At 40.5% G+C, this 23,774-nt stretch overlaps 41 non-coding genes and 1 pseudogene across 41 annotated transcripts; all 42 read left to right on the top strand.

Moving 5' to 3' along the window:
• Positions 1 to 464: 464 nt before the first annotated feature.
• On the top strand, positions 465 to 583 carry LOC141303268 (5S ribosomal RNA). Its single transcript, XR_012343251.1, has one exon. It is a non-coding gene; the product is annotated as a 5S ribosomal RNA (ribosomal RNA).
• Positions 584 to 667: 84 nt separating this feature from the next.
• Positions 668 to 786, top strand: LOC141303473 (5S ribosomal RNA). Its single transcript, XR_012343453.1, has one exon. It is a non-coding gene; the product is annotated as a 5S ribosomal RNA (ribosomal RNA).
• Positions 787 to 1,518: 732 nt separating this feature from the next.
• On the top strand, positions 1,519 to 1,637 carry LOC141303187 (5S ribosomal RNA). The gene has a single exon (XR_012343171.1). It is a non-coding gene; the product is annotated as a 5S ribosomal RNA (ribosomal RNA).
• An 84-nt stretch (positions 1,638 to 1,721) lies between these two features.
• On the top strand, positions 1,722 to 1,840 carry LOC141303618 (5S ribosomal RNA). Its single transcript, XR_012343597.1, has one exon. It is a non-coding gene; the product is annotated as a 5S ribosomal RNA (ribosomal RNA).
• An 84-nt stretch (positions 1,841 to 1,924) lies between these two features.
• On the top strand, positions 1,925 to 2,043 carry LOC141303472 (5S ribosomal RNA). The gene has a single exon (XR_012343452.1). It is a non-coding gene; the product is annotated as a 5S ribosomal RNA (ribosomal RNA).
• Positions 2,044 to 2,774: 731 nt separating this feature from the next.
• On the top strand, positions 2,775 to 2,893 carry LOC141303267 (5S ribosomal RNA). The gene has a single exon (XR_012343250.1). It is a non-coding gene; the product is annotated as a 5S ribosomal RNA (ribosomal RNA).
• An 85-nt stretch (positions 2,894 to 2,978) lies between these two features.
• LOC141303648 (5S ribosomal RNA) lies at positions 2,979 to 3,097 on the top strand. Its single transcript, XR_012343627.1, has one exon. It is a non-coding gene; the product is annotated as a 5S ribosomal RNA (ribosomal RNA).
• Positions 3,098 to 4,469: 1,372 nt separating this feature from the next.
• On the top strand, positions 4,470 to 4,588 carry LOC141303266 (5S ribosomal RNA). Its single transcript, XR_012343249.1, has one exon. It is a non-coding gene; the product is annotated as a 5S ribosomal RNA (ribosomal RNA).
• An 84-nt stretch (positions 4,589 to 4,672) lies between these two features.
• Positions 4,673 to 4,791, top strand: LOC141303471 (5S ribosomal RNA). Its single transcript, XR_012343451.1, has one exon. It is a non-coding gene; the product is annotated as a 5S ribosomal RNA (ribosomal RNA).
• Positions 4,792 to 5,521: 730 nt separating this feature from the next.
• On the top strand, positions 5,522 to 5,640 carry LOC141303206 (5S ribosomal RNA). Its single transcript, XR_012343189.1, has one exon. It is a non-coding gene; the product is annotated as a 5S ribosomal RNA (ribosomal RNA).
• Positions 5,641 to 5,724: 84 nt separating this feature from the next.
• On the top strand, positions 5,725 to 5,843 carry LOC141303057 (5S ribosomal RNA). Its single transcript, XR_012343042.1, has one exon. It is a non-coding gene; the product is annotated as a 5S ribosomal RNA (ribosomal RNA).
• Positions 5,844 to 5,927: 84 nt separating this feature from the next.
• Positions 5,928 to 6,046, top strand: LOC141303468 (5S ribosomal RNA). The gene has a single exon (XR_012343449.1). It is a non-coding gene; the product is annotated as a 5S ribosomal RNA (ribosomal RNA).
• A 1,370-nt stretch (positions 6,047 to 7,416) lies between these two features.
• Positions 7,417 to 7,535, top strand: LOC141303265 (5S ribosomal RNA). Its single transcript, XR_012343248.1, has one exon. It is a non-coding gene; the product is annotated as a 5S ribosomal RNA (ribosomal RNA).
• Positions 7,536 to 7,619: 84 nt separating this feature from the next.
• Positions 7,620 to 7,738, top strand: LOC141303467 (5S ribosomal RNA). Its single transcript, XR_012343448.1, has one exon. It is a non-coding gene; the product is annotated as a 5S ribosomal RNA (ribosomal RNA).
• A 731-nt stretch (positions 7,739 to 8,469) lies between these two features.
• LOC141303264 (5S ribosomal RNA) lies at positions 8,470 to 8,588 on the top strand. The gene has a single exon (XR_012343247.1). It is a non-coding gene; the product is annotated as a 5S ribosomal RNA (ribosomal RNA).
• Positions 8,589 to 8,672: 84 nt separating this feature from the next.
• On the top strand, positions 8,673 to 8,791 carry LOC141303466 (5S ribosomal RNA). Its single transcript, XR_012343447.1, has one exon. It is a non-coding gene; the product is annotated as a 5S ribosomal RNA (ribosomal RNA).
• Positions 8,792 to 9,522: 731 nt separating this feature from the next.
• On the top strand, positions 9,523 to 9,641 carry LOC141303360 (5S ribosomal RNA). Its single transcript, XR_012343341.1, has one exon. It is a non-coding gene; the product is annotated as a 5S ribosomal RNA (ribosomal RNA).
• An 84-nt stretch (positions 9,642 to 9,725) lies between these two features.
• On the top strand, positions 9,726 to 9,844 carry LOC141303685 (5S ribosomal RNA). Its single transcript, XR_012343664.1, has one exon. It is a non-coding gene; the product is annotated as a 5S ribosomal RNA (ribosomal RNA).
• Positions 9,845 to 9,928: 84 nt separating this feature from the next.
• On the top strand, positions 9,929 to 10,047 carry LOC141303553 (5S ribosomal RNA). The gene has a single exon (XR_012343534.1). It is a non-coding gene; the product is annotated as a 5S ribosomal RNA (ribosomal RNA).
• A 730-nt stretch (positions 10,048 to 10,777) lies between these two features.
• On the top strand, positions 10,778 to 10,896 carry LOC141303465 (5S ribosomal RNA). The gene has a single exon (XR_012343446.1). It is a non-coding gene; the product is annotated as a 5S ribosomal RNA (ribosomal RNA).
• Positions 10,897 to 11,616: 720 nt separating this feature from the next.
• LOC141303186 (5S ribosomal RNA) lies at positions 11,617 to 11,735 on the top strand. Its single transcript, XR_012343170.1, has one exon. It is a non-coding gene; the product is annotated as a 5S ribosomal RNA (ribosomal RNA).
• Positions 11,736 to 12,461: 726 nt separating this feature from the next.
• LOC141303263 (5S ribosomal RNA) lies at positions 12,462 to 12,580 on the top strand. The gene has a single exon (XR_012343245.1). It is a non-coding gene; the product is annotated as a 5S ribosomal RNA (ribosomal RNA).
• Positions 12,581 to 12,664: 84 nt separating this feature from the next.
• LOC141303140 (5S ribosomal RNA) lies at positions 12,665 to 12,783 on the top strand. The gene has a single exon (XR_012343123.1). It is a non-coding gene; the product is annotated as a 5S ribosomal RNA (ribosomal RNA).
• A 730-nt stretch (positions 12,784 to 13,513) lies between these two features.
• On the top strand, positions 13,514 to 13,632 carry LOC141303588 (5S ribosomal RNA). Its single transcript, XR_012343568.1, has one exon. It is a non-coding gene; the product is annotated as a 5S ribosomal RNA (ribosomal RNA).
• Positions 13,633 to 13,716: 84 nt separating this feature from the next.
• On the top strand, positions 13,717 to 13,835 carry LOC141303677 (5S ribosomal RNA). Its single transcript, XR_012343657.1, has one exon. It is a non-coding gene; the product is annotated as a 5S ribosomal RNA (ribosomal RNA).
• Positions 13,836 to 13,919: 84 nt separating this feature from the next.
• On the top strand, positions 13,920 to 14,038 carry LOC141303464 (5S ribosomal RNA). Its single transcript, XR_012343445.1, has one exon. It is a non-coding gene; the product is annotated as a 5S ribosomal RNA (ribosomal RNA).
• A 730-nt stretch (positions 14,039 to 14,768) lies between these two features.
• On the top strand, positions 14,769 to 14,887 carry LOC141303262 (5S ribosomal RNA). Its single transcript, XR_012343244.1, has one exon. It is a non-coding gene; the product is annotated as a 5S ribosomal RNA (ribosomal RNA).
• An 84-nt stretch (positions 14,888 to 14,971) lies between these two features.
• LOC141303463 (5S ribosomal RNA) lies at positions 14,972 to 15,090 on the top strand. The gene has a single exon (XR_012343443.1). It is a non-coding gene; the product is annotated as a 5S ribosomal RNA (ribosomal RNA).
• A 732-nt stretch (positions 15,091 to 15,822) lies between these two features.
• Positions 15,823 to 15,941, top strand: LOC141303184 (5S ribosomal RNA). Its single transcript, XR_012343167.1, has one exon. It is a non-coding gene; the product is annotated as a 5S ribosomal RNA (ribosomal RNA).
• Positions 15,942 to 16,025: 84 nt separating this feature from the next.
• Positions 16,026 to 16,144, top strand: LOC141303587 (5S ribosomal RNA). The gene has a single exon (XR_012343567.1). It is a non-coding gene; the product is annotated as a 5S ribosomal RNA (ribosomal RNA).
• An 84-nt stretch (positions 16,145 to 16,228) lies between these two features.
• Positions 16,229 to 16,347, top strand: LOC141303661 (5S ribosomal RNA). The gene has a single exon (XR_012343640.1). It is a non-coding gene; the product is annotated as a 5S ribosomal RNA (ribosomal RNA).
• An 84-nt stretch (positions 16,348 to 16,431) lies between these two features.
• Positions 16,432 to 16,550, top strand: LOC141303462 (5S ribosomal RNA). The gene has a single exon (XR_012343442.1). It is a non-coding gene; the product is annotated as a 5S ribosomal RNA (ribosomal RNA).
• Positions 16,551 to 17,281: 731 nt separating this feature from the next.
• On the top strand, positions 17,282 to 17,400 carry LOC141303261 (5S ribosomal RNA). The gene has a single exon (XR_012343243.1). It is a non-coding gene; the product is annotated as a 5S ribosomal RNA (ribosomal RNA).
• An 85-nt stretch (positions 17,401 to 17,485) lies between these two features.
• LOC141303647 (5S ribosomal RNA) lies at positions 17,486 to 17,604 on the top strand. Its single transcript, XR_012343626.1, has one exon. It is a non-coding gene; the product is annotated as a 5S ribosomal RNA (ribosomal RNA).
• A 730-nt stretch (positions 17,605 to 18,334) lies between these two features.
• Positions 18,335 to 18,453, top strand: LOC141303205 (5S ribosomal RNA). Its single transcript, XR_012343188.1, has one exon. It is a non-coding gene; the product is annotated as a 5S ribosomal RNA (ribosomal RNA).
• Positions 18,454 to 18,537: 84 nt separating this feature from the next.
• LOC141303056 (5S ribosomal RNA) lies at positions 18,538 to 18,656 on the top strand. Its single transcript, XR_012343041.1, has one exon. It is a non-coding gene; the product is annotated as a 5S ribosomal RNA (ribosomal RNA).
• Positions 18,657 to 18,740: 84 nt separating this feature from the next.
• LOC141303461 (5S ribosomal RNA) lies at positions 18,741 to 18,859 on the top strand. Its single transcript, XR_012343441.1, has one exon. It is a non-coding gene; the product is annotated as a 5S ribosomal RNA (ribosomal RNA).
• A 1,365-nt stretch (positions 18,860 to 20,224) lies between these two features.
• LOC141303604 (5S ribosomal RNA) lies at positions 20,225 to 20,343 on the top strand. Its single transcript, XR_012343583.1, has one exon. It is a non-coding gene; the product is annotated as a 5S ribosomal RNA (ribosomal RNA).
• Positions 20,344 to 21,719: 1,376 nt separating this feature from the next.
• On the top strand, positions 21,720 to 21,838 carry LOC141303357 (5S ribosomal RNA). Its single transcript, XR_012343339.1, has one exon. It is a non-coding gene; the product is annotated as a 5S ribosomal RNA (ribosomal RNA).
• An 84-nt stretch (positions 21,839 to 21,922) lies between these two features.
• LOC141303699 (5S ribosomal RNA) lies at positions 21,923 to 22,041 on the top strand (annotated as a pseudogene).
• An 84-nt stretch (positions 22,042 to 22,125) lies between these two features.
• LOC141303552 (5S ribosomal RNA) lies at positions 22,126 to 22,244 on the top strand. Its single transcript, XR_012343533.1, has one exon. It is a non-coding gene; the product is annotated as a 5S ribosomal RNA (ribosomal RNA).
• Positions 22,245 to 22,974: 730 nt separating this feature from the next.
• Positions 22,975 to 23,093, top strand: LOC141303598 (5S ribosomal RNA). The gene has a single exon (XR_012343578.1). It is a non-coding gene; the product is annotated as a 5S ribosomal RNA (ribosomal RNA).
• Positions 23,094 to 23,774: the final 681 nt, after the last annotated feature.

Raw genomic sequence — 23,774 nt, 5'->3', positions numbered from 1 at the left:
AAACTGTTGGATTAAGGAGTTGCTAATTTTAGAGCTCACCTTTCCATTCACCACCTGCAAACTTTGGATTACACTTTCTGTGGATTGTATATACAATGGTGGACACTCACATTGGACTTATCAACACACTGGGATTCTTGGACTGTTTTTAGGGTATGGACAAATGAACTGTATTCTTTTAACAGCATTTACCTAGTTTTATCGTGTTGTTTTAAAGTCTTTTATGTGAACCTTGTATATAAACCAAATCTATTTAAACCAATCTTCTTTTATGTCTCATTCTTTTAACCACTAGTCATCTCTCACAGTTAAATCTGACCCCATTTTAATCTTGTAACTCTGGATGGGAGACCGCCTGGGAATACCAGGTGCTGTAAGCTTTTGCCTTTTCTTCACTATTTATATAATATGATGGCTTTTACGGAGGCTGATCTATAAATAGCCCACTTTTTGGAGCAGTACTCGCTTACGGCCATACTGCGCTGAGAGCGCCCGATCTCGTCTGATCTCGGAAGCAAAGCAGCGTCGGGCCTGGTTAGTACTTAGATGGGAGACCGCCTGGGAATACCAGGTGCTGTAAGCTTTTGCCTTTTCTTCACTATTTATATAATATGCTGGCTTTTACGGAGGCTGATCTTTAAATAGCCCACTTTTTGGAGCAGCCCTCGCTTACGGCCATACTGCGCTGAGACCGCCCGATCTCGTCTGATCTCGGAAGCAAAGCAGCGTCGGGCCTGGTTAGTACTTGGATGGGAGACCGCCTGGGAATACCAGGTGCTGTAAGCTTTTGCCTTTTCTTCACTATTTATATAATATGCTGGCTTTTAGAAAGACGTGTTTTACCGCTCTATTTATTACAATCATTTAAATGTATTATAGAGTGTTAAGTGTTTTACATGTTTTTTTAGGCCATTTTATTGCTCTTAACATTTTAAGTGTGTGTGTGTGTCTTAAATAAATGGATGGTTGGCCTGCCATGTGACTAGACACATGACAGGAAGCAGGAAGTACAACTGTATAAGAGAGCAGCATGACAAACAAAGGACAGTCACCAAACTGTTGGATTAAGGAGTTTGCTAATTTTAGAGCTCACCTTTCCATTCACCACCTGCAAACTTTGGATTACACTTTCTGTGGATTGTATATACAATGGTGGACACTCACATTGGACTTATCAACACACTGGGATTCTTGGACTGTTTTTAGGGTATGGACAAATGAACTGTATTCTTTTAACAGCATTTACCTAGTTTTATCGTGTTGTTTTAAAGTCTTTTATGTGAACCTTGTATAAAAACCAAATCTATTTAAACCAATCTTCTTTTATGTCTCATTCTTTTAACCACTAGTCATCTCTCACAGTTAATTCTGACCCCATTTTAATGTTGTAACTCTGGATGGGAGACCGCCTGGGAATACCAGGTGCTGTAAGCTTTTGCCTTTTCTTCACTATTTATATAATATGATGGCTTTTACGGAGGCTGATCTATAAATAACCCACTTTTTGGAGCAGTCCTCGCTTACGGCCATACTGCGCTGAGTGCGCCCGATCTCGTCTGATCTCGGAAGCAAAGCAGCGTCGGGCCTGGTTAGTACTTGGATGGGAGACCGCCTGGGAATACCAGGTGCTGTAAGCTTTTGCCTTTTCTTCACTATTTATATAATATGATGGCTTTTACGGAGGCTGATCTATAAATAGCCCACTTTTTGGAGCAGTACTCGCTTACGGCCATACTGCGCTGAGAGCGCCCTATCTCGTCTGATCTCGGAAGCAAAGCAGCGTCGGGCCTGGTTAGTACTTAGATGGGAGACCGCCTGGGAATACCAGGTGCTGTAAGCTTTTGCCTTTTCTTCACTATTTATATAATATGCTGGCTTTTACGGAGGCTGATCTTTAAATAGGCCACTTTTTGGAGCAGCCCTCGCTTACGGCCATACTGCGCTGAGACCGCCCGATCTCGTCTGATCTCGGAAGCAAAGCAGCGTCGGGCCTGGTTAGTACTTGGATGGGAGACCGCCTGGGAATACCAGGTGCTGTAAGCTTTTGCCTTTTCTTCACTATTTATATAATATGCTGGCTTTTAGAAAGACGTGTTTTACCGCTCTATTTATTACAATCATTTAAATGTATTATAGAGTGTTAAGTGTTTTACATGTTTTTTTAGGCCATTTTATTGCTCTTAACATTTTAAGTGTGTGTGTGTCTTAAATAAATGGATGGTTGGCCTGCCATGTGACTAGACACATGACAGGAAGCAGGAAGTACAACTGTATAAGAGAGCAGCATGACAAACAAAGGACAGTCACCAAACTGTTGGATTAAGGAGTTTGCTAATTTTAGAGCTCACCTTTCCATTCACCACCTGCAAACTTTGGATTACACTTTCTGTGGATTGTATATACAATGGTGGACACTCACATTGGACTTATCAACACACTGGGATTCTTGGACTGTTTTTAGGGTATGGACAAATGAACTGTATTCTTTTAACAGCATTTACCTAGTTTTATCGTGTTGTTTTAAAGTCTTTTTATGTGAACCTTGTATATAAACCAAATCTATTTAAACCAATCTTCTTTTATGTCTCATTCTTTTAACCACTAGTCATCTCTCACAGTTAAATCTGACCCCATTTTAATCTTGTAACTCTGGATGGGAGACCGCCTGGGAATACCAGGTGCTGTAAGCTTTTGCCTTTTCTTCACTATTTATATAATATGATGGCTTTTACGGAGGCTGATCTATAAATAGCCCACTTTTTGGAGCAGTACTCGCTTACGGCCATACTGCGCTGAGAGCGCCCGATCTCGTCTGATCTCGGAAGCAAAGCAGCGTCGGGCCTGGTTAGTACTTAGATGGGAGACCGCCTGGGAATACCAGGTGCTGTAAGCTTTTGCCTTTTCTTCACTATTTATATAATATGCTGGCTTTTACGGAGGCTGATCTTTAAATAGCCCACTTTTTGGAGCAGCCCCCTGCTTAAGGCCATACTGCGCTGAGACCGCCCGATCTCGTCTGATCTCGGAAGCAAAGCAGCGTCGGGCCTGGTTAGTACTTGGATGGGAGACCGCCTGGGAATACCAGGTGCTGTAAGCTTTTGCCTTTTCTTCACTATTTATATAATATGCTGGCTTTTAGAAAGACGTGTTTTACCGCTCTATTTATTACAATCATTTAAATGTATTATAGAGTGTTAAGTGTTTTACATGTTTTTTTAGGCCATTTTATTGCTCTTAACATTTTAAGTGTGTGTGTGTCTTAAATAAATGGATGGTTGGCCTGCCATGTGACTAGACACATGACAGGAAGCAGGAAGTACAACTGTATAAGAGAGCAGCATGACAAACAAAGTCACCAAACTGTTGGATTAAGGAGTTGCTAATTTTAGAGCTCACCTTTCCATTCACCACCTGCAAACTTTGGATTACACTTTCTGTGGATTGTATATACAATGGTGGACACTCACATTGGACTTATCAACACACTGGGATTCTTGGACTGTTTTTAGGGTATGGACAAATGAACTGTATTCTTTTAACAGCATTTACCTAGTTTTATCGTGTTGTTTTAAAGTCTTTTATGTGAACCTTGTATATAAACCAAATCTATTTAAACCAATCTTCTTTTATGTCTCATTCTTTTAACCACTAGTCATCTCTCACAGTTAAATCTGACCCCATTTTAATCTTGTAACTCTGGAAGGGAGACCGCCTGGGAATACCAGGTGCTGTAAGCTTTTGCCTTTTCTTCACTATTTATATAATATGCTGGCTTTTAGAAAGACGTGTTTTACCGCTCTATTTATTACAATCATTTAAATGTATTATAGAGTGTTAAGTGTTTTACATGTTTTTTTTAGGCCATTTTATTGCTCTTAACATTTTAAGTGTGTGTGTGTCTTAAATAAATGGATGGTTGGCCTGCCATGTGACTAGACACATGACAGGAAGCAGGAAGTACAACTGTATAAGAGAGCAGCATGACATACAAAGGACAGTCACCAAACTGTTGGATTAAGGAGTTTGCTAATTTTAGAGCTCACCTTTCCATTCACCACCTGCAAACTTTGGATTACACTTTCTGTGGATTGTATATACAATGGTGGACACTCACATTGGACTTATCAACACACTGGGATTCTTGGACTGTTTTTAGGGTATGGACAAATGAACTGTATTCTTTTAACAGCATTTACCTAGTTTTATCGTGTTGTTTTAAAGTCTTTTTATGTGAACCTTGTATATAAACCAAATCTATTTAAACCAATCTTCTTTTATGTCTCATTCTTTTAACCACTAGTCATCTCTCACAGTTAAATCTGACCCCATTTTAATCTTGTAACTGTGGATGGGAGACCGCCTGGGAATACCAGGTGCTGTAAGCTTTTGCCTTTTCTTCACTATTTATATAATATGATGGCTTTTACGGAGGCTGATCTATAAATAGCCCACTTTTTGGAGCAGTACTCGCTTACGGCCATACTGCGCTGAGAGCGCCCGATCTCGTCTGATCTCGGAAGCAAAGCAGCGTCGGGCCTGGTTAGTACTTAGATGGGAGACCGCCTGGGAATACCAGGTGCTGTAAGCTTTTGCCTTTTCTTCACTATTTATATAATATGCTGGCTTTTACGGAGGCTGATCTTTAAATAGCCCACTTTTTGGAGCAGCCCTCGCTTACGGCCATACTGCGCTGAGACCGCCCGATCTCGTCTGATCTCGGAAGCAAAGCAGCGTCGGGCCTGGTTAGTACTTGGATGGGAGACCGCCTGGGAATACCAGGTGCTGTAAGCTTTTGCCTTTTCTTCACTATTTATATAATATGCTGGCTTTTAGAAAGACGTGTTTTACCGCTCTATTTATTACAATCATTTAAATGTATTATAGAGTGTTAAGTGTTTTACATGTTTTTTTAGGCCATTTTATTGCTCTTAACATTTTAAGTGTGTGTGTGTCTTAAATAAATGGATGGTTGGCCTGCCATGTGACTAGACACATGACAGGAAGTAGGAAGTACAACTGTATAAGAGAGCAGCATGACAAACAAAGGACAGTCACCAAACTGTTGGATTAAGGAGTTTGCTAATTTTAGAGCTCACCTTTCCATTCACCACCTGCAAACTTTGGATTACACTTTCTGTGGATTGTATATACAATGGTGGACACTCACATTGGACTTATCAACACACTGGGATTCTTTTACTGTTTTTAGGGTATGGACAAATGAACTGTATTCTTTTAACAGCATTTACCTAGTTTTATCGTGTTGTTTTAAAGTCTTTTATGTGAACCTTGTATAAAAACCAAATCTATTTAAACCAATCTTCTTTTATGTCTCATTCTTTTAACCACTAGTCATCTCTCACAGTTAATTCTGACCCCATTTTAATGTTGTAACTCTGGATGGGAGACCGCCTGGGAATACCAGGTGCTGTAAACTTTTGCCTTTTCTTCACTATTTATATAATATGATGGCTTTTACGGAGGCTGATCTATAAATAACCCACTTTTTGGAGCAGTCCTCGCTTACGGCCATACTGCGCTGAGTGCGCCCGATCTCGTCTGATCTCGGAAGCAAAGCAGCGTCGGGCCTGGTTAGTACTTGGATGGGAGACCCCCTGGGAATACCAGGTGCTGTAAGCTTTTGCCTTTTCTTCACTATTTATATAATATGATGGCTTTTACGGAGGCTGATCTATAAATAGCCCACTTTTTGGAGCAGTACTCGCTTACGGCCATACTGCGCTGAGAGCACCCGATCTCGTCTGATCTCGGAAGCAAAGCAGCGTCGGGCCTGGTTAGTACTTAGATGGGAGACCGCCTGGGAATACCAGGTGCTGTAAGCTTTTGCCTTTTCTTCACTATTTATATAATATGCTGGCTTTTACGGAGGCTGATCTTTAAATAGCCCACTTTTTGGAGCAGCCCTCGCTTACGGCCATACTGCGCTGAGACCGCCCGATCTCGTCTGATCTCGGAAGCAAAGCAGCGTCGGGCCTGGTTAGTACTTGGATGGGAGACCGCCTGGGAATACCAGGTGCTGTAAGCTTTTGCCTTTTCTTCACTATTTATATAATATGCTGGCTTTTAGAAAGACGTGTTTTACCGCTCTATTTATTACAATCATTTAAATGTATTATAGAGTGTTAAGTGTTTTACATGTTTTTTAGGCCATTTTATTACTCTTAACATTTTAAGTGTGTGTGTGTCTTTAATAAATGGATGGTTGGCCTGCCATGTGACTAGACACATGACAGGAAGCAGGAAGTACAACTGTATAAGAGAGCAGCATGACAAAAAAAGTCACCAAACTGTTGGATTAAGGAGTTGCTAATTTTAGAGCTCACCTTTCCATTCACCACCTGCAAACTTTGGATTACACTTTCTGTGGATTGTATATACAATGGTGGACACTCACATTGGACTTATCAACACACTGGGATTCTTGGACTGTTTTTAGGGTATGGACAAATGAACTGTATTCTTTTAACAGCATTTACCTAGTTTTATCGTGTTGTTTTAAAGTCTTTTATGTGAACCTTGTATATAAACCAAATCTATTTAAACCAATCTTCTTTTATGTCTCATTCTTTTAACCACTAGTCATCTCTCACAGTTAAATCTGACCCCATTTTAATCTTGTAACTCTGGATGGGAGACCGCCTGGGAATACCAGGTGCTGTAAGCTTTTGCCTTTTCTTCACTATTTATATAATATGCTGGCTTTTAGAAAGACGTGTTTTACCGCTCTATTTATTACAATCATTTAAATGTATTATAGAGTGTTAAGTGTTTTACATGTTTTTTTAGGCCATTTTATTGCTCTTAACATTTTAAGTGTGTGTGTGTCTTAAATAAATGGATGGTTGGCCTGCCATGTGACTAGACACATGACAGGAAGCAGGAAGTACAACTGTATAAGAGAGCAGCATGACATACAAAGGACAGTCACCAAACTGTTGGATTAAGGAGTTTGCTAATTTTAGAGCTCACCTTTCCATTCACCACCTGCAAACTTTGGATTACACTTTCTGTGGATTGTATATACAATGGTGGACACTCACATTGGACTTATCAACACACTGGGATTCTTGGACTGTTTTTAGGGTATGGACAAATGAACTGTATTCTTTTAACAGCATTTACCTAGTTTTATCGTGTTGTTTTAAAGTCTTTTTATGTGAACCTTGTATATAAACCAAATCTATTTAAACCAATCTTCTTTTATGTCTCATTCTTTTAACCACTAGTCATCTCTCACAGTTAAATCTGACCCCATTTTAATCTTGTAACTCTGGATGGGAGACCCCCTGGGAATACCAGGTGCTGTAAGCTTTTGCCTTTTCTTCACTATTTATATAATATGATGGCTTTTACGGAGGCTGATCTATAAATAGCCCACTTTTTGGAGCAGTACTCGCTTACGGCCATACTGCGCTGAGAGCGCCCGATCTCGTCTGATCTCGGAAGCAAAGCAGCGTCGGGCCTGGTTAGTACTTAGATGGGAGACCGCCTGGGAATACCAGGTGCTGTAAGCTTTTGCCTTTTCTTCACTATTTATATAATATGCTGGCTTTTACGGAGGCTGATCTTTAAATAGCCCACTTTTTGGAGCAGCCCTCGCTTACGGCCATACTGCGCTGAGACCGCCCGATCTCGTCTGATCTCGGAAGCAAAGCAGCGTCGGGCCTGGTTAGTACTTGGATGGGAGACCGCCTGGGAATACCAGGTGCTGTAAGCTTTTGCCTTTTCTTCACTATTTATATAATATGCTGGCTTTTAGAAAGACGTGTTTTACCGCTCTATTTATTACAATCATTTAAATGTATTATAGAGTGTTAAGTGTTTTACATGTTTTTTTAGGCCATTTTATTGCTCTTAACATTTTAAGTGTGTGTGTGTCTTAAATAAATGGATGGTTGGCCTGCCATGTGACTAGACACATGACAGGAAGCAGGAAGTACAACTGTATAAGAGAGCAGCATGACATACAAAGGACAGTCACCAAACTGTTGGATTAAGGAGTTTGCTAATTTTAGAGCTCACCTTTCCATTCACCACCTGCAAACTTTGGATTACACTTTCTGTGGATTGTATATACAATGGTGGACACTCACATTGGACTTATCAACACACTGGGATTCTTGGACTGTTTTTAGGGTATGGACAAATGAACTGTATTCTTTTAACAGCATTTACCTAGTTTTATCGTGTTGTTTTAAAGTCTTTTTATGTGAACCTTGTATATAAACCAAATCTATTTAAACCAATCTTCTTTTATGTCTCATTCTTTTAACCACTAGTCATCTCTCACAGTTAAATCTGACCCCATTTTAATCTTGTAACTCTGGATGGGAGACCGCCTGGGAATACCAGGTGCTGTAAGCTTTTGCCTTTTCTTCACTATTTATATAATATGATGGCTTTTACGGAGGCTGATCTATAAATAGCCCACTTTTTGGAGCAGTACTCGCTTACGGCCATACTGCGCTGAGAGCGCCCGATCTCGTCTGATCTCGGAAGCAAAGCAGCGTCGGGCCTGGTTAGTACTTAGATGGGAGACCGCCTGGGAATACCAGGTGCTGTAAGCTTTTGCCTTTTCTTCACTATTTATATAATATGCTGGCTTTTACGGAGGCTGATCTTTAAATAGCCCACTTTTTGGAGCAGCCCTCGCTTACGGCCATACTGCGCTGAGACCGCCCGATCTCGTCTGATCTCGGAAGCAAAGCAGCGTCGGGCCTGGTTAGTACTTGGATGGGAGACCGCCTGGGAATACCAGGTGCTGTAAGCTTTTGCCTTTTCTTCACTATTTATATAATATGCTGGCTTTTAGAAAGACGTGTTTTACCGCTCTATTTATTACAATCATTTAAATGTATTATAGAGTGTTAAGTGTTTTACATGTTTTTTTTAGGCCATTTTATTGCTCTTAACATTTTAAGTGTGTGTGTGTCTTAAATAAATGGATGGTTGGCCTGCCATGTGACTAGACACATGACAGGAAGCAGGAAGTACAACTGTATAAGAGAGCAGCATGACAAACAAAGGACAGTCACCAAACTGTTGGATTAAGGAGTTTGCTAATTTTAGAGCTCACCTTTCCATTCACCACCTGCAAACTTTGGATTACACTTTCTGTGGATTGTATATACAATGGTGGACACTCACATTGGACTTATCAACACACTGGGATTCTTGGACTGTTTTTAGGGTATGGACAAATGAACTGTATTCTTTTAACAGCATTTACCTAGTTTTATCGTGTTGTTTTAAAGTCTTTTATGTGAACCTTGTATAAAAACCAAATCTATTTAAACCAATCTTCTTTTATGTCTCATTCTTTTAACCACTAGTCATCTCTCACAGTTAATTCTGACCCCATTTTAATGTTGTAACTCTGGATGGGAGACCGCCTGGGAATACCAGGTGCTGTAAGCTTTTGCCTTTTCTTCACTATTTATATAATATGATGGCTTTTACGGAGGCTGATCTATAAATAACCCACTTTTTGGAGCAGTCTTCGCTTACGGCCATACTGCGCTGAGTGCGCCCGATCTCGTCTGATCTCGGAAGCAAAGCAGCGTCGGGCCTGGTTAGTACTTAGATGGGAGACCGCCTGGGAATACCAGGTGCTGTAAGCTTTTGCCTTTTCTTCACTATTTATATAATATGCTGGCTTTTACGGAGGCTGATCTTTAAATAGCCCACTTTTTGGAGCAGCCCTCACTTACGGCCATACTGCGCTGAGACCGCCCTATCTCGTCTGATCTCGGAAGCAAAGCAGCGTCGGGCCTGGTTAGTACTTGGATGGGAGACCGCCTGGGAATACCAGGTGCTGTAAGCTTTTGCCTTTTCTTCACTATTTATATAATATGCTGGCTTTTACGGAGGCTGATCTTTAAATAGGCCACTTTTTGGAGCAGCCCTCGCTTACGGCCATACCGCGCTGAGACCGCCCAATCTCGTCTGATCTCGGAAGCAAAGCAGCGTCGGGCCTGGTTAGTACTTGGATGGGAGACCGCCTGGGAATACCAGGTGCTGTAAGCTTTTGCCTTTTCTTCACTATTTATATAATATGCTGGCTTTTAGAAAGACGTGTTTTACCGCTCTATTTATTACAATCATTTAAATGTATTATAGATTGTTAAGTGTTTTACATGTTTTTTTAGGCCATTTTATTGCTCTTAACATTTTAAGTGTGTGTGTGTCTTAAATAAATGGATGGTTGGCCTGCCATGTGACTAGACACATGACAGGAAGCAGGAAGTACAACTGTATAAGAGAGCAGCATGACAAACAAAGGACAGTCACCAAACTGTTGGATTAAGGAGTTTGCTAATTTTAGAGCTCACCTTTCCATTCACCACCTGCAAACTTTGGATTACACTTTCTGTGGATTGTATATACAATGGTGGACACTCACATTGGACTTATCAACACACTAGGATTCTTGGACTGTTTTTAGGGTATGGACAATTGAACTGTATTCTTTTAACAGCATTTACCTAGTTTTATCGTGTTGTTTTAAAGTCTTTTATGTGAACCTTGTATATAAACCAAATCTATTTAAACCAATCTTCTTTTATGTCTCATTCTTTTAACCACTACTCATCTCTCACAGTTAAATCTGACCCCATTTTAATCTTGTAACTCTGGATGGGAGACCGCCTGGGAATACCAGGTGCTGTAAGCTTTTGCCTTTTCTTCACTATTTATATAATATGCTGGCTTTTACAGAGGCTGATCTTTAAATAGCCCACTTTTTGGAGCAGCCCTCGCTTACGGCCATACTGCGCTGAGACCGCCCGATCTCGTCTGATCTCGGAAGCAAAGCAGCGTCGGGCCTGGTTAGTACTTGGATGGGAGACCGCCTGGGAATACCAGGTGCTGTAAGCTTTTGCCTTTTCTTCACTATTTATATAATATGCTGGCTTTTAGAAAGACGTGTTTTACCGCTCTATTTATTACAATCATTTAAATGTATTATAGAGTGTTAAGTGTTTTACATGTTTTTTAGGCCATTTTATTACTCTTAACATTTTAAGTGTGTGTGTGTCTTTAATAAATGGATGGTTCGCCTGCCATGTGACTAGACACATGACAGGAAGCAGGAAGTACAACTGTATAAGAGAGCAGCATGACAAAAAAAGTCACCAAACTGTTGGATTAAGGAGTTGCTAATTTTAGAGCTCACCTTTCCATTCACCACCTGCAAACTTTGGATTACACTTTCTGTGGATTGTATATACAATGGTGGACACTCACATTGGACTTATCAACACACTGGGATTCTTGGACTGTTTTTAGGGTATGGACAAATGAACTGTATTCTTTTAACAGCATTTACCTAGTTTTATCGTGTTGTTTTAAAGTCTTTTATGTGAACCTTGTATATAAACCAAATCTATTTAAACCAATCTTTTATGTCTCATTCTTTTAACCACTAGTCATCTCTCACAGTTAAATCTGACCCCATTTTAATGTTGTAACTCTGGATGGGAGACCGCCTGGGAATACCAGGTGCTGTAAGCTTTTGCCTTTTCTTCACTATTTATATAATATGATGGCTTTTACGGAGGCTGATCTATAAATAACCCACTTTTTGGAGCAGTCCTCGCTTACGGCCATACTGCGCTGAGTGCGCCCGATCTCGTCTGATCTCGGAAGCAAAGCAGCGTCGGGCCTGGTTAGTACTTGGATGGGAGACCGCCTGGGAATACCAGGTGCTGTAAGCTTTTGCCTTTTCTTCACTATTTATATAATATGCTGGCTTTTAGAAAGACGTGTTTTACCGCTCTATTTATTACAATCATTTAAATGTATTATAGAGTGTTAAGTGTTTTACATGTTTTTTTAGGCCATTTTATTGCTCTTAACATTTTAAGTGTGTGTCTTAAATAAATGGATGGTTGGCCTGCCATGTGACTAGACACATGACAGGAAGCAGGAAGTACAACTGTATAAGAGAGCAGCATGACAAACAAAGGACAGTCACCAAACTGTTGGATTAAGGAGTTTGCTAATTTTAGAGCTCACCTTTCCATTCACCACCTGCAAACTTTGGATTACACTTTCTGTGGATTGTATATACAATGGTGGACACTCACATTGGACTTATCAACACACTGGGATTCTTGGACTGTTTTTAGGGTATGGACAAATGAACTGTATTCTTTTAACAGCATTTACCTAGTTTTATCGTGTTGTTTTAAAGTCTTTTATGTGAACCTTGTATATAAACCAAATCTATTTAAACCAATCTTCTTTTATGTCTCATTCTTTTAACCACTAGTCATCTCTCACAGTTAAATCTGACCCCATTTTAATCTTGTAACTCTGGATGGGAGACCGCCTGGGAATACCAGGTGCTGTAAGCTTTTGCCTTTTCTTCACTATTTATATAATATGATGGCTTTTACGGAGGCTGATCTATAAATAGCCCACTTTTTGGAGCAGTACTCGCTTACGGCCATACTGCGCTGAGAGCGCCCGATCTCGTCTGATCTCGGAAGCAAAGCAGCGTCGGGCCTGGTTAGTACTTAGATGGGAGACCGCCTGGGAATACCAGGTGCTGTAAGCTTTTGCCTTTTCTTCACTATTTATATAATATGCTGGCTTTTACGGAGGCTGATCTTTAAATAGCCCACTTTTTGGAGCAGCCCTCGCTTACGGCCATACTGCGCTGAGACCGCCCGATCTCGTCTGATCTCGGAAGCTAAGCAGCGTCGGGCCTGGTTAGTACTTGGATGGGAGACCGCCTGGGAATACCAGGTGCTGTAAGCTTTTGCCTTTTCTTCACTATTTATATAATATGCTGGCTTTTAGAAAGACGTGTTTTACCGCTCTATTTATTACAATCATTTAAATGTATTATAGAGTGTTAAGTGATTTACATGTTTTTTTAGGCCATTTTATTGCTCTTAACATTTTAAGTGTGTGTGTGTCTTAAATAAATGGATGGTTGGCCTGCCATGTGACTAGACACATGACAGGAAGCAGGAAGTACAACTGTATAAGAGAGCAGCATGACAAACAAAGGACAGTCACCAAACTGTTGGATTAAGGAGTTTGCTAATTTTAGAGCTCACCTTTCCATTCACCACCTGCAAACTTTGGATTACACTTTCTGTGGATTGTATATACAATGGTGGACACTCACATTGGACTTATCAACACACTGGGATTCTTGGACTGTTTTTAGGGTATGGACAAATGAACTGTATTCTTTTAACAGCATTTACCTAGTTTTATCGTGTTGTTTTAAAGTCTTTTATGTGAACCTTGTATAAAAACCAAATCTATTTAAACCAATCTTCTTTTATGTCTCATTCTTTTAACCACTAGTCATCTCTCACAGTTAAATCTGACCCCATTTTAATCTTGTAACTCTGGATGGGAGACCGCCTGGGAATACCAGGTGCTGTAAGCTTTTGCCTTTTCTTCACTATTTATATAATATGATGGCTTTTACGGAGGCTGATCTATAAATAGCCCACTTTTTGGAGCAGTACTCGCTTACGGCCATACTGCGCTGAGAGCGCCCGATCTGGTCTGATCTCGGAAGCAAAGCAGCGTCGGGCCTGGTTAGTACTTAGATGGGAGACCGCCTGGGAATACCAGGTGCTGTAAGCTTTTGCCTTTTCTTCACTATTTATATAATATGCTGGCTTTTACGGAGGCTGATCTTTAAATAGCCCACTTTTTGGAGCAGCCCTCGCTTACGGCCATACTGCGCTGAGACCGCCCTATCTCGTCTGATCTCGGAAGCAAAGCAGCGTCGGGCCTGGTTAGTACTTAGATGGGAGACCGCCTGGGAATACCAGGTGCTGTAAGCTTTTGCCTTTTCTTCACTATTTATATAATATGCTGGCTTTTACGGAGGCTGATCTTTAAATAGGCCACTTTTTGGAGCAGCCCTCGCTTACGGCCATACTGCGCTGAGACCGCCCGATCTCGTCTGATCTCGGAAGCAAAGCAGCGTCGGGCCTGGTTAGTACTTGGATGGGAGACCGCCTGGGAATACCAGGTGCTGTAAGCTTTTGCCTTTTCTTCACTATTTATATAATATGCTGGCTTTTAGAAAGACGTGTTTTACCGCTCTATTTATTACAATCATTTAAATGTATTATAGAGTGTTAAGTGTTTTACATGTTTTTTTAGGCCATTTTATTGCTCTTAACATTTTAAGTGTGTGTGTGTCTTAAATAAATGGATGGTTGGCCTGCCATGTGACTAGACACATGACAGGAAGCAGGAAGTACAACTGTATAAGAGAGCAGCATGACAAACAAAGGACAGTCACCAAACTGTTGGATTAAGGAGTTTGCTAATTTTAGAGCTCACCTTTCCATTCACCACCTGCAAACTTTGGATTACACTTTCTGTGGATTGTATATACAATGGTGGACACTCACATTGGACTTATCAACACACTGGGATTCTTGGACTGTTTTTAGGGTATGGACAAATGAACTGTATTCTTTTAACAGCATTTACCTAGTTTTATCGTGTTGTTTTAAAGTCTTTTATGTGAACCTTGTATATAAACCAAATCTATTTAAACCAATCTTCTTTTATGTCTCATTCTTTTAACCACTAGTCATCTCTCACAGTTAAATCTGACCCCATTTTAATCTTGTAACTCTGGATGGGAGACCGCCTGGGAATACCAGGTGCTGTAAGCTTTTGCCTTTTCTTCACTATTTATATAATATGATGGCTTTTACGGAGGCTGATCTATAAATAGCCCACTTTTTGGAGCAGTACTCGCTTACGGCCATACTGCGCTGAGAGCGCCCGATCTCGTCTGATCTCGGAAGCAAAGCAGCGTCGGGCCTGGTTAGTACTTAGATGGGAGACCGCCTGGGAATACCAGGTGCTGTAAGCTTTTGCCTTTTCTTCACTATTTATATAATATGCTGGCTTTTACGGAGGCTGATCTTTAAATAGCCCACTTTTTGGAGCAGCCCTCGCTTACGGCCATACTGCGCTGAGACCGCCCGATCTCGTCTGATCTCGGAAGCAAAGCAGCGTCGGGCCTGGTTAGTACTTGGATGGGAGACCGCCTGGGAATACCAGGTGCTGTAAGCTTTTGCCTTTTCTTCACTATTTATATAATATGCTGGCTTTTAGAAAGACGTGTTTTACCGCTCTATTTATTACAATCATTTAAATGTATTATAGAGTGTTAAGTGTTTTACATGTTTTTTTAGGCCATTTTATTGCTCTTAACATTTTAAGTGTGTGTGTGTGTCTTAAATAAATGGATGGTTGGCCTGCCATGTGACTAGACACATGACAGGAAGCAGGAAGTACAACTGTATAAGAGAGCAGCATGACAAACAAAGGACAGTCACCAAACTGTTGGATTAAGGAGTTTGCTAATTTTAGAGCTCACCTTTCCATTCACCACCTGCAAACTTTGGATTACACTTTCTGTGGATTGTATATACAATGGTGGACACTCACATTGGACTTATCAACACACTGGGATTCTTGGACTGTTTTTAGGGTATGGACAAATGAACTGTATTCTTTTAACAGCATTTACCTAGTTTTATCGTGTTGTTTTAAAGTCTTTTATGTGAACCTTGTATAAAAACCAAATCTATTTAAACCAATCTTCTTTTATGTCTCATTCTTTTAACCACTAGTCATCTCTCACAGTTAATTCTGACCCCATTTTAATGTTGTAACTCTGGATGGGAGACCGCCTGGGAATACCAGGTGCTGTAAGCTTTTGCCTTTTCTTCACTATTTATATAATATGATGGCTTTTACGGAGGCTGATCTATAAATAACCCACTTTTTGGAGCAGTCCTCGCTTACGGCCATACTGCGCTGAGTGCGCCCGATCTCGTCTGATCTCGGAAGCAAAGCAGCGTCGGGCCTGGTTAGTACTTGGATGGGAGACCGCCTGGGAATACCAGGTGCTGTAAGCTTTTGCCTTTTCTTCACTATTTATATAATATGATGGCTTTTACGGAGGCTGATCTATAAATAGCCCACTTTTTGGAGCAGTACTCGCTTACGGCCATACTGCGCTGAGAGCGCCCGATCTGGTCTGATCTCGGAAGCAAAGCAGCGTCGGGCCTGGTTAGTACTTAGATGGGAGACCGCCTGGGAATACCAGGTGCTGTAAGCTTTTGCCTTTTCTTCACTATTTATATAATATGCTGGCTTTTACGGAGGCTGATCTTTAAATAGCCCACTTTTTGGAGCAGCCCTCGCTTACGGCCATACCGCGCTGAGACCGCCCTATCTCGTCTGATCTCGGAAGCAAAGCAGCGTCGGGCCTGGTTAGTACTTAGATGGGAGACCGCCTGGGAATACCAGGTGCTGTAGGCTTTTGCCTTTTCTTCACTATTTATATAATATGCTGGCTTTTACGGAGGCTGATCTTTAAATAGGCCACTTTTTGGAGCAGCCCTCGCTTACGGCCATACTGCGCTGAGACCGCCCGATCTCGTCTGATCTCGGAAGCAAAGCAGCGTCGGGCCTGGTTAGTACTTGGATGGGAGACCGCCTGGGAATACCAGGTGCTGTAAGCTTTTGCCTTTTCTTCACTATTTATATAATATGCTGGCTTTTAGAAAGACGTGTTTTACCGCTCTATTTATTACAATCATTTAAATGTATTATAGAGTGTTAAGTGTTTTACATGTTTTTTTAGGCCATTTTATTGCTCTTAACATTTTAAGTGTGTGTGTGTCTTAAATAAATGGATGGTTGGCCTGCCATGTGACTAGACACATGACAGGAAGCAGGAAGTACAACTGTATAAGAGAGCAGCATGACAAACAAAGGACAGTCACCAAACTGTTGGATTAAGGAGTTTGCTAATTTTAGAGCTCACCTTTCCATTCACCACCTGCAAACTTTGGATTACACTTTCTGTGGATTGTATATACAATGGTGGACACTCACATTGGACTTATCAACACACTGGGATTCTTGGACTGTTTTTAGGGTATGGACAAATGAACTGTATTCTTTTAACAGCATTTACCTAGTTTTATCGTGTTGTTTTAAAGTCTTTTTATGTGAACCTTGTATATAAACCAAATCTATTTAAACCAATCTTCTTTTATGTCTCATTCTTTTAACCACTAGTCATCTCTCACAGTTAAATCTGACCCCATTTTAATCTTGTAACTCTGGATGGGAGACCGCCTGGGAATACCAGGTGCTGTAAGCTTTTGCCTTTTCTTCACTATTTATATAATATGATGGCTTTTACGGAGGCTGATCTATAAATAGCCCACTTTTTGGAGCAGTACTCGCTTACGGCCATACTGCGCTGAGAGCGCCCGATCTCGTCTGATCTCGGAAGCAAAGCAGCGTCGGGCCTGGTTAGTACTTAGATGGGAGACCGCCTGGGAATACCAGGTGCTGTAAGCTTTTGCCTTTTCTTCACTATTTATATAATATGCTGGCTTTTACGGAGGCTGATCTTTAAATAGCCCACTTTTTGGAGCAGCCCCCTGCTTAAGGCCATACTGCGCTGAGACCGCCCGATCTCGTCTGATCTCGGAAGCAAAGCAGCGTCGGGCCTGGTTAGTACTTGGATGGGAGACCGCCTGGGAATACCAGGTGCTGTAAGCTTTTGCCTTTTCTTCACTATTTATATAATATGCTGGCTTTTAGAAAGACGTGTTTTACCGCTCTATTTATTACAATCATTTAAATGTATTATAGAGTGTTAAGTGTTTTACATGTTTTTTTAGGCCATTTTATTGCTCTTAACATTTTAAGTGTGTGTGTGTCTTAAATAAATGGATGGTTGGCCTGCCATGTGACTAGACACATGACAGGAAGTAGGAAGTACAACTGTATAAGAGAGCAGCATGACAAACAAAGGACAGTCACCAAACTGTTGGATTAAGGAGTTTGCTAATTTTAGAGCTCACCTTTCCATTCACCACCTGCAAACTTTGGATTACACTTTCTGTGGATTGTATATACAATGGTGGACACTCACATTGGACTTATCAACACACTGGGATTCTTTTACTGTTTTTAGGGTATGGACAAATGAACTGTATTCTTTTAACAGCATTTACCTAGTTTTATCGTGTTGTTTTAAAGTCTTTTATGTGAACCTTGTATAAAAACCAAATCTATTTAAACCAATCTTCTTTTATGTCTCATTCTTTTAACCACTAGTCATCTCTCACAGTTAATTCTGACCCCATTTTAATGTTGTAACTCTGGATGGGAGACCGCCTGGGAATACCAGGTGCTGTAAACTTTTGCCTTTTCTTCACTATTTATATAATATGATGGCTTTTACGGAGGCTGATCTATAAATAACCCACTTTTTGGAGCAGTCCTCGCTTACGGCCATACTGCGCTGAGTGCGCCCGATCTCGTCTGATCTCGGAAGCAAAGCAGCGTCGGGCCTGGTTAGTACTTGGATGGGAGACCCCCTGGGAATACCAGGTGCTGTAAGCTTTTGCCTTTTCTTCACTATTTATATAATATGATGGCTTTTACGGAGGCTGATCTATAAATAGCCCACTTTTTGGAGCAGTACTCGCTTACGGCCATACTGCGCTGAGAGCACCCGATCTCGTCTGATCTCGGAAGCAAAGCAGCGTCGGGCCTGGTTAGTACTTAGATGGGAGACCGCCTGGGAATACCAGGTGCTGTAAGCTTTTGCCTTTTCTTCACTATTTATATAATATGCTGGCTTTTACGGAGGCTGATCTTTAAATAGCCCACTTTTTGGAGCAGCCCTCGCTTACGGCCATACTGCGCTGAGACCGCCCGATCTCGTCTGATCTCGGAAGCAAAGCAGCGTCGGGCCTGGTTAGTACTTGGATGGGAGACCGCCTGGGAATACCAGGTGCTGTAAGCTTTTGCCTTTTCTTCACTATTTATATAATATGCTGGCTTTTAGAAAGACGTGTTTTACCGCTCTATTTATTACAATCATTTAAATGTATTATAGAGTGTTAAGTGTTTTACATGTTTTTTAGGCCATTTTATTACTCTTAACATTTTAAGTGTGTGTGTGTCTTTAATAAATGGATGGTTGGCCTGCCATGTGACTAGACACATGACAGGAAGCAGGAAGTACAACTGTATAAGAGAGCAGCATGACAAAAAAAGTCACCAAACTGTTGGATTAAGGAGTTGCTAATTTTAGAGCTCACCTTTCCATTCACCACCTGCAAATTTTGGATTACACTTTCTGTGGATTGTATATACAATGGTGGACACTCACATTGGACTTATCAACACACTGGGATTCTTGGACTGTTTTTAGGGTATGGACAAATGAACTGTATTCTTTTAACAGCATTTACCTAGTTTTATCGTGTTGTTTTAAAGTCTTTTATGTGAACCTTGTATATAAACCAAATCTATTTAAACCAATCTTCTTTTATGTCTCATTCTTTTAACCACTAGTCATCTCTCACAGTTAAATCTGACCCCATTTTAATCTTGTAACTCTGGAAGGGAGACCGCCTGGGAATACCAGGTGCTGTAAGCTTTTGCCTTTTCTTCACTATTTATATAATATGCTGGCTTTTAGAAAGACGTGTTTTACCGCTCTATTTATTACAATCATTTAAATGTATTATAGAGTGTTAAGTGTTTTACATGTTTTTTTAGGCCATTTTATTGCTCTTAACATTTTAAGTGTGTGTCTTAAATAAATGGATGGTTGGCCTGCCATGTGACTAGACACATGACAGGAAGCAGGAAGTACAACTGTATAAGAGAGCAGCATGACAAACAAAGGACAGTCACCAAACTGTTGGATTAAGGAGTTTGCTAATTTTAGAGCTCACCTTTCCATTCACCACCTGCAAACTTTGGATTACACTTTCTGTGGATTGTATATACAATGGTGGACACTCACATTGGACTTATCAACACACTGGGATTCTTGGACTGTTTTTAGGGTATGGACAAATGAACTGTATTCTTTTAACAGCATTTACCTAGTTTTATCGTGTTGTTTTAAAGTCTTTTATGTGAACCTTGTATAAAAACCAAATCTATTTAAACCAATCTTCTTTTATGTCTCATTCTTTTAACCACTAGTCATCTCTCACAGTTAATTCTGACCCCATTTTAATGTTGTAACTCTGGATGGGAGACCGCCTGGGAATACCAGGTGCTGTAAGCTTTTGCCTTTTCTTCACTATTTATATAATATGATGGCTTTTACGGAGGCTGATCTATAAATAACCCACTTTTTGGAGCAGTCCTCGCTTACGGCCATACTGCGCTGAGTGCGCCCGATCTCGTCTGATCTCGGAAGCAAAGCAGCGTCGGGCCTTGTTAGTACTTGGATGGGAGACCGCCTGGGAATACCAGGTGCTGTAAGCTTTTGCCTTTTCTTCACTATTTATATAATATGCTGGCTTTTAGAAAGACGTGTTTTACCGCTCTATTTATTACAATCATTTAAATGTATTATAGAGTGTTAAGTGTTTTACATGTTTTTTAGGCCATTTTATTACTCTTAACATTTTAAGTGTGTGTGTGTGTGTGTCTTTAATAAATGGATGGTTGGCCTGCCATGTGACTAGACACATGACAGGAAGCAGGAAGTACAACTGTATAAGAGAGCAGCATGACAAAAAAAGTCACCAAACTGTTGGATTAAGGAGTTGCTAATTTTAGAGCTCACCTTTCCATTCACCACCTGCAAACTTTGGATTACACTTTCTGTGGATTGTATATACAATGGTGGACACTCACATTGGACTTATCAACACACTGGGATTCTTGGACTGTTTTTAGGGTATGGACAAATGAACTGTATTCTTTTAACAGCATTTACCTAGTTTTATCGTGTTGTTTTAAAGTCTTTTATGTGAACCTTGTATATAAACCAAATCTATTTAAACCAATCTTCTTTTATGTCTCATTCTTTTAACCACTAGTCATCTCTCACAGTTAAATCTGACCCCATTTTAATCTTGTAACTCTGGATGGGAGACCGCCTGGGAATACCAGGTGCTGTAAGCTTTTGCCTTTTCTTCACTATTTATATAATATGCTGGCTTTTAGAAAGACGTGTTTTACCGCTCTATTTATTACAATCATTTAAATGTATTATAGAGTGTTAAGTGTTTTACATGTTTTTTTAGGCCATTTTATTGCTCTTAACATTTTAAGTGTGTGTGTGTCTTAAATAAATGGATGGTTGGCCTGCCATGTGACTAGACACATGACAGGAAGCAGGAAGTACAACTGTATAAGAGAGCAGCATGACATACAAAGGACAGTCACCAAACTGTTGGATTAAGGAGTTTGCTAATTTTAGAGCTCACCTTTCCATTCACCACCTGCAAACTTTGGATTACACTTTCTGTGGATTGTATATACAATGGTGGACACTCACATTGGACTTATCAACACACTGGGATTCTTGGACTGTTTTTAGGGTATGGACAAATGAACTGTATTCTTTTAACAGCATTTACCTAGTTTTATCGTGTTGTTTTAAAGTCTTTTTATGTGAACCTTGTATATAAACCAAATCTATTTAAACCAATCTTCTTTTATGTCTCATTCTTTTAACCACTAGTCATCTCTCACAGTTAATTCTGACCCCATTTTAATGTTGTAACTCTGGATGGGAGACCGCCTGGGAATACCAGGTGCTGTAAGCTTTTGCCTTTTCTTCACTATTTATATAATATGATGGCTTTTACGGAGGCTGATCTATAAATAACCCACTTTTTGGAGCAGTCTTCGCTTACGGCCATACTGCGCTGAGTGCGCCCGATCTCGTCTGATCTCGGAAGCAAAGCAGCGTCGGGCCTGGTTAGTACTTAGATGGGAGACCGCCTGGGAATACCAGGTGCTGTAAGCTTTTGCCTTTTCTTCACTATTTATATAATATGCTGGCTTTTACGGAGGCTGATCTTTAAATAGCCCACTTTTTGGAGAAGCCCTCACTTACGGCCATACTGCGCTGAGACCGCCCTATCTCGTCTGATCTCGGAAGCAAAGCAGCGTCGGGCCTGGTTAGTACTTGGATGGGAGACAGCCTGGGAATACCAGGTGCTGTAAGCTTTTGCCTTTTCTTCACTATTTATATAATATGCTGGCTTTTACGGAGGCTGATCTTTAAATAGGCCACTTTTTGGAGCAGCCCTCGCTTACGGCCATACCGCGCTGAGACCGCCCAATCTCGTCTGATCTCGGAAGCAAAGCAGCGTCGGGCCTGGTTAGTACTTGGATGGGAGACCGCCTGGGAATACCAGGTGCTGTAAGCTTTTGCCTTTTCTTCACTATTTATATAATATGCTGGCTTTTAGAAAGACGTGTTTTACCGCTCTATTTATTACAATCATTTAAATGTATTATAGATTGTTAAGTGTTTTACATGTTTTTTTAGGCCATTTTATTGCTCTTAACATTTTAAGTGTGTGTGTGTCTTAAATAAATGGATGGTTGGCCTGCCATGTGACTAGACACATGACAGGAAGCAGGAAGTACAACTGTATAAGAGAGCAGCATGACAAACAAAGGACAGTCACCAAACTGTTGGATTAAGGAGTTTGCTAATTTTAGAGCTCACCTTTCCATTCACCACCTGCAAACTTTGGATTACACTTTCTGTGGATTGTATATACAATGGTGGACACTCACATTGGACTTATCAACACACTAGGATTCTTGGACTGTTTTTAGGGTATGGACAATTGAACTGTATTCTTTTAACAGCATTTACCTAGTTTTATCGTGTTGTTTTAAAGTCTTTTATGTGAACCTTGTATATAAACCAAATCTATTTAAACCAATCTTCTTTTATGTCTCATTCTTTTAACCACTACTCATCTCTCACAGTTAAATCTGACCCCATTTTAATCTTGTAACTCTGGATGGGAGACCGCCTGGGAATACCAGGTGCTGTAAGCTTTTGCCTTTTCTTCACTATTTATATAATATGCTGGCTTTTACAGAGGCTGATCTTTAAATAGCCCACTTTTTGGAGCAGCCCTCGCTTAGGGCCATACTGCGCTGAGACCGCCCGATCTCGTCTGATCTCGGAAGCAAAGCAGCGTCGGGCCTGGTTAGTACTTGGATGGGAGACCGCCTGGGAATACCAGGTGCTGTAAGCTTTTGCCTTTTCTTCACTATTTATATAATATGCTGGCTTTTAGAAAGACGTGTTTTACCGCTCTATTTATTACAATCATTTAAATGTATTATAGAGTGTTAAGTGTTTTACATGTTTTTTAGGCCATTTTATTACTCTTAACATTTTAAGTGTGTGTGTGTCTTTAATAAATGGATGGTCGGCCTGCCATGTGACTAGACACATGACAGGAAGCAGGAAGTACAACTGTATAAGAGAGCAGCATGACAAAAAAAGTCACCAAACTGTTGGATTAAGGAGTTGCTAATTTTAGAGCTCACCTTTCCATTCACCACCTGCAAACTTTGGATTACACTTTCTGTGGATTGTATATACAATGGTGGACACTCACATTGGACTTATCAACACACTGGGATTCTTGGACTGTTTTTAGGGTATGGACAAATGAACTGTATTCTTTTAACAGCATTTACCTAGTTTTATCGTGTTGTTTTAAAGTCTTTTATGTGAACCTTGTATATAAACCAAATCTATTTAAACCAATCTTCTTTTATGTCTCATTCTTTTAACCACTAGTCATCTCTCACAGTTAAATCTGACCCCATTTTAATCTTGTAACTCTGGATGGGAGACCGCCTGGGAATACCAGGTGCTGTAAGCTTTTGCCTTTTCTTCACTATTTATATAATATGCTGGCTTTTAG

Source organism: Garra rufa, unplaced genomic scaffold (genome assembly GCF_049309525.1).
Source record: "Garra rufa unplaced genomic scaffold, GarRuf1.0 hap1_unplaced_001, whole genome shotgun sequence".
NCBI lineage: Eukaryota > Metazoa > Chordata > Actinopteri > Cypriniformes > Cyprinidae > Garra > Garra rufa.
Note: the sequence above shows the minus strand (reverse complement) of the source record. Positions and strands in the feature narration are given on the sequence as shown.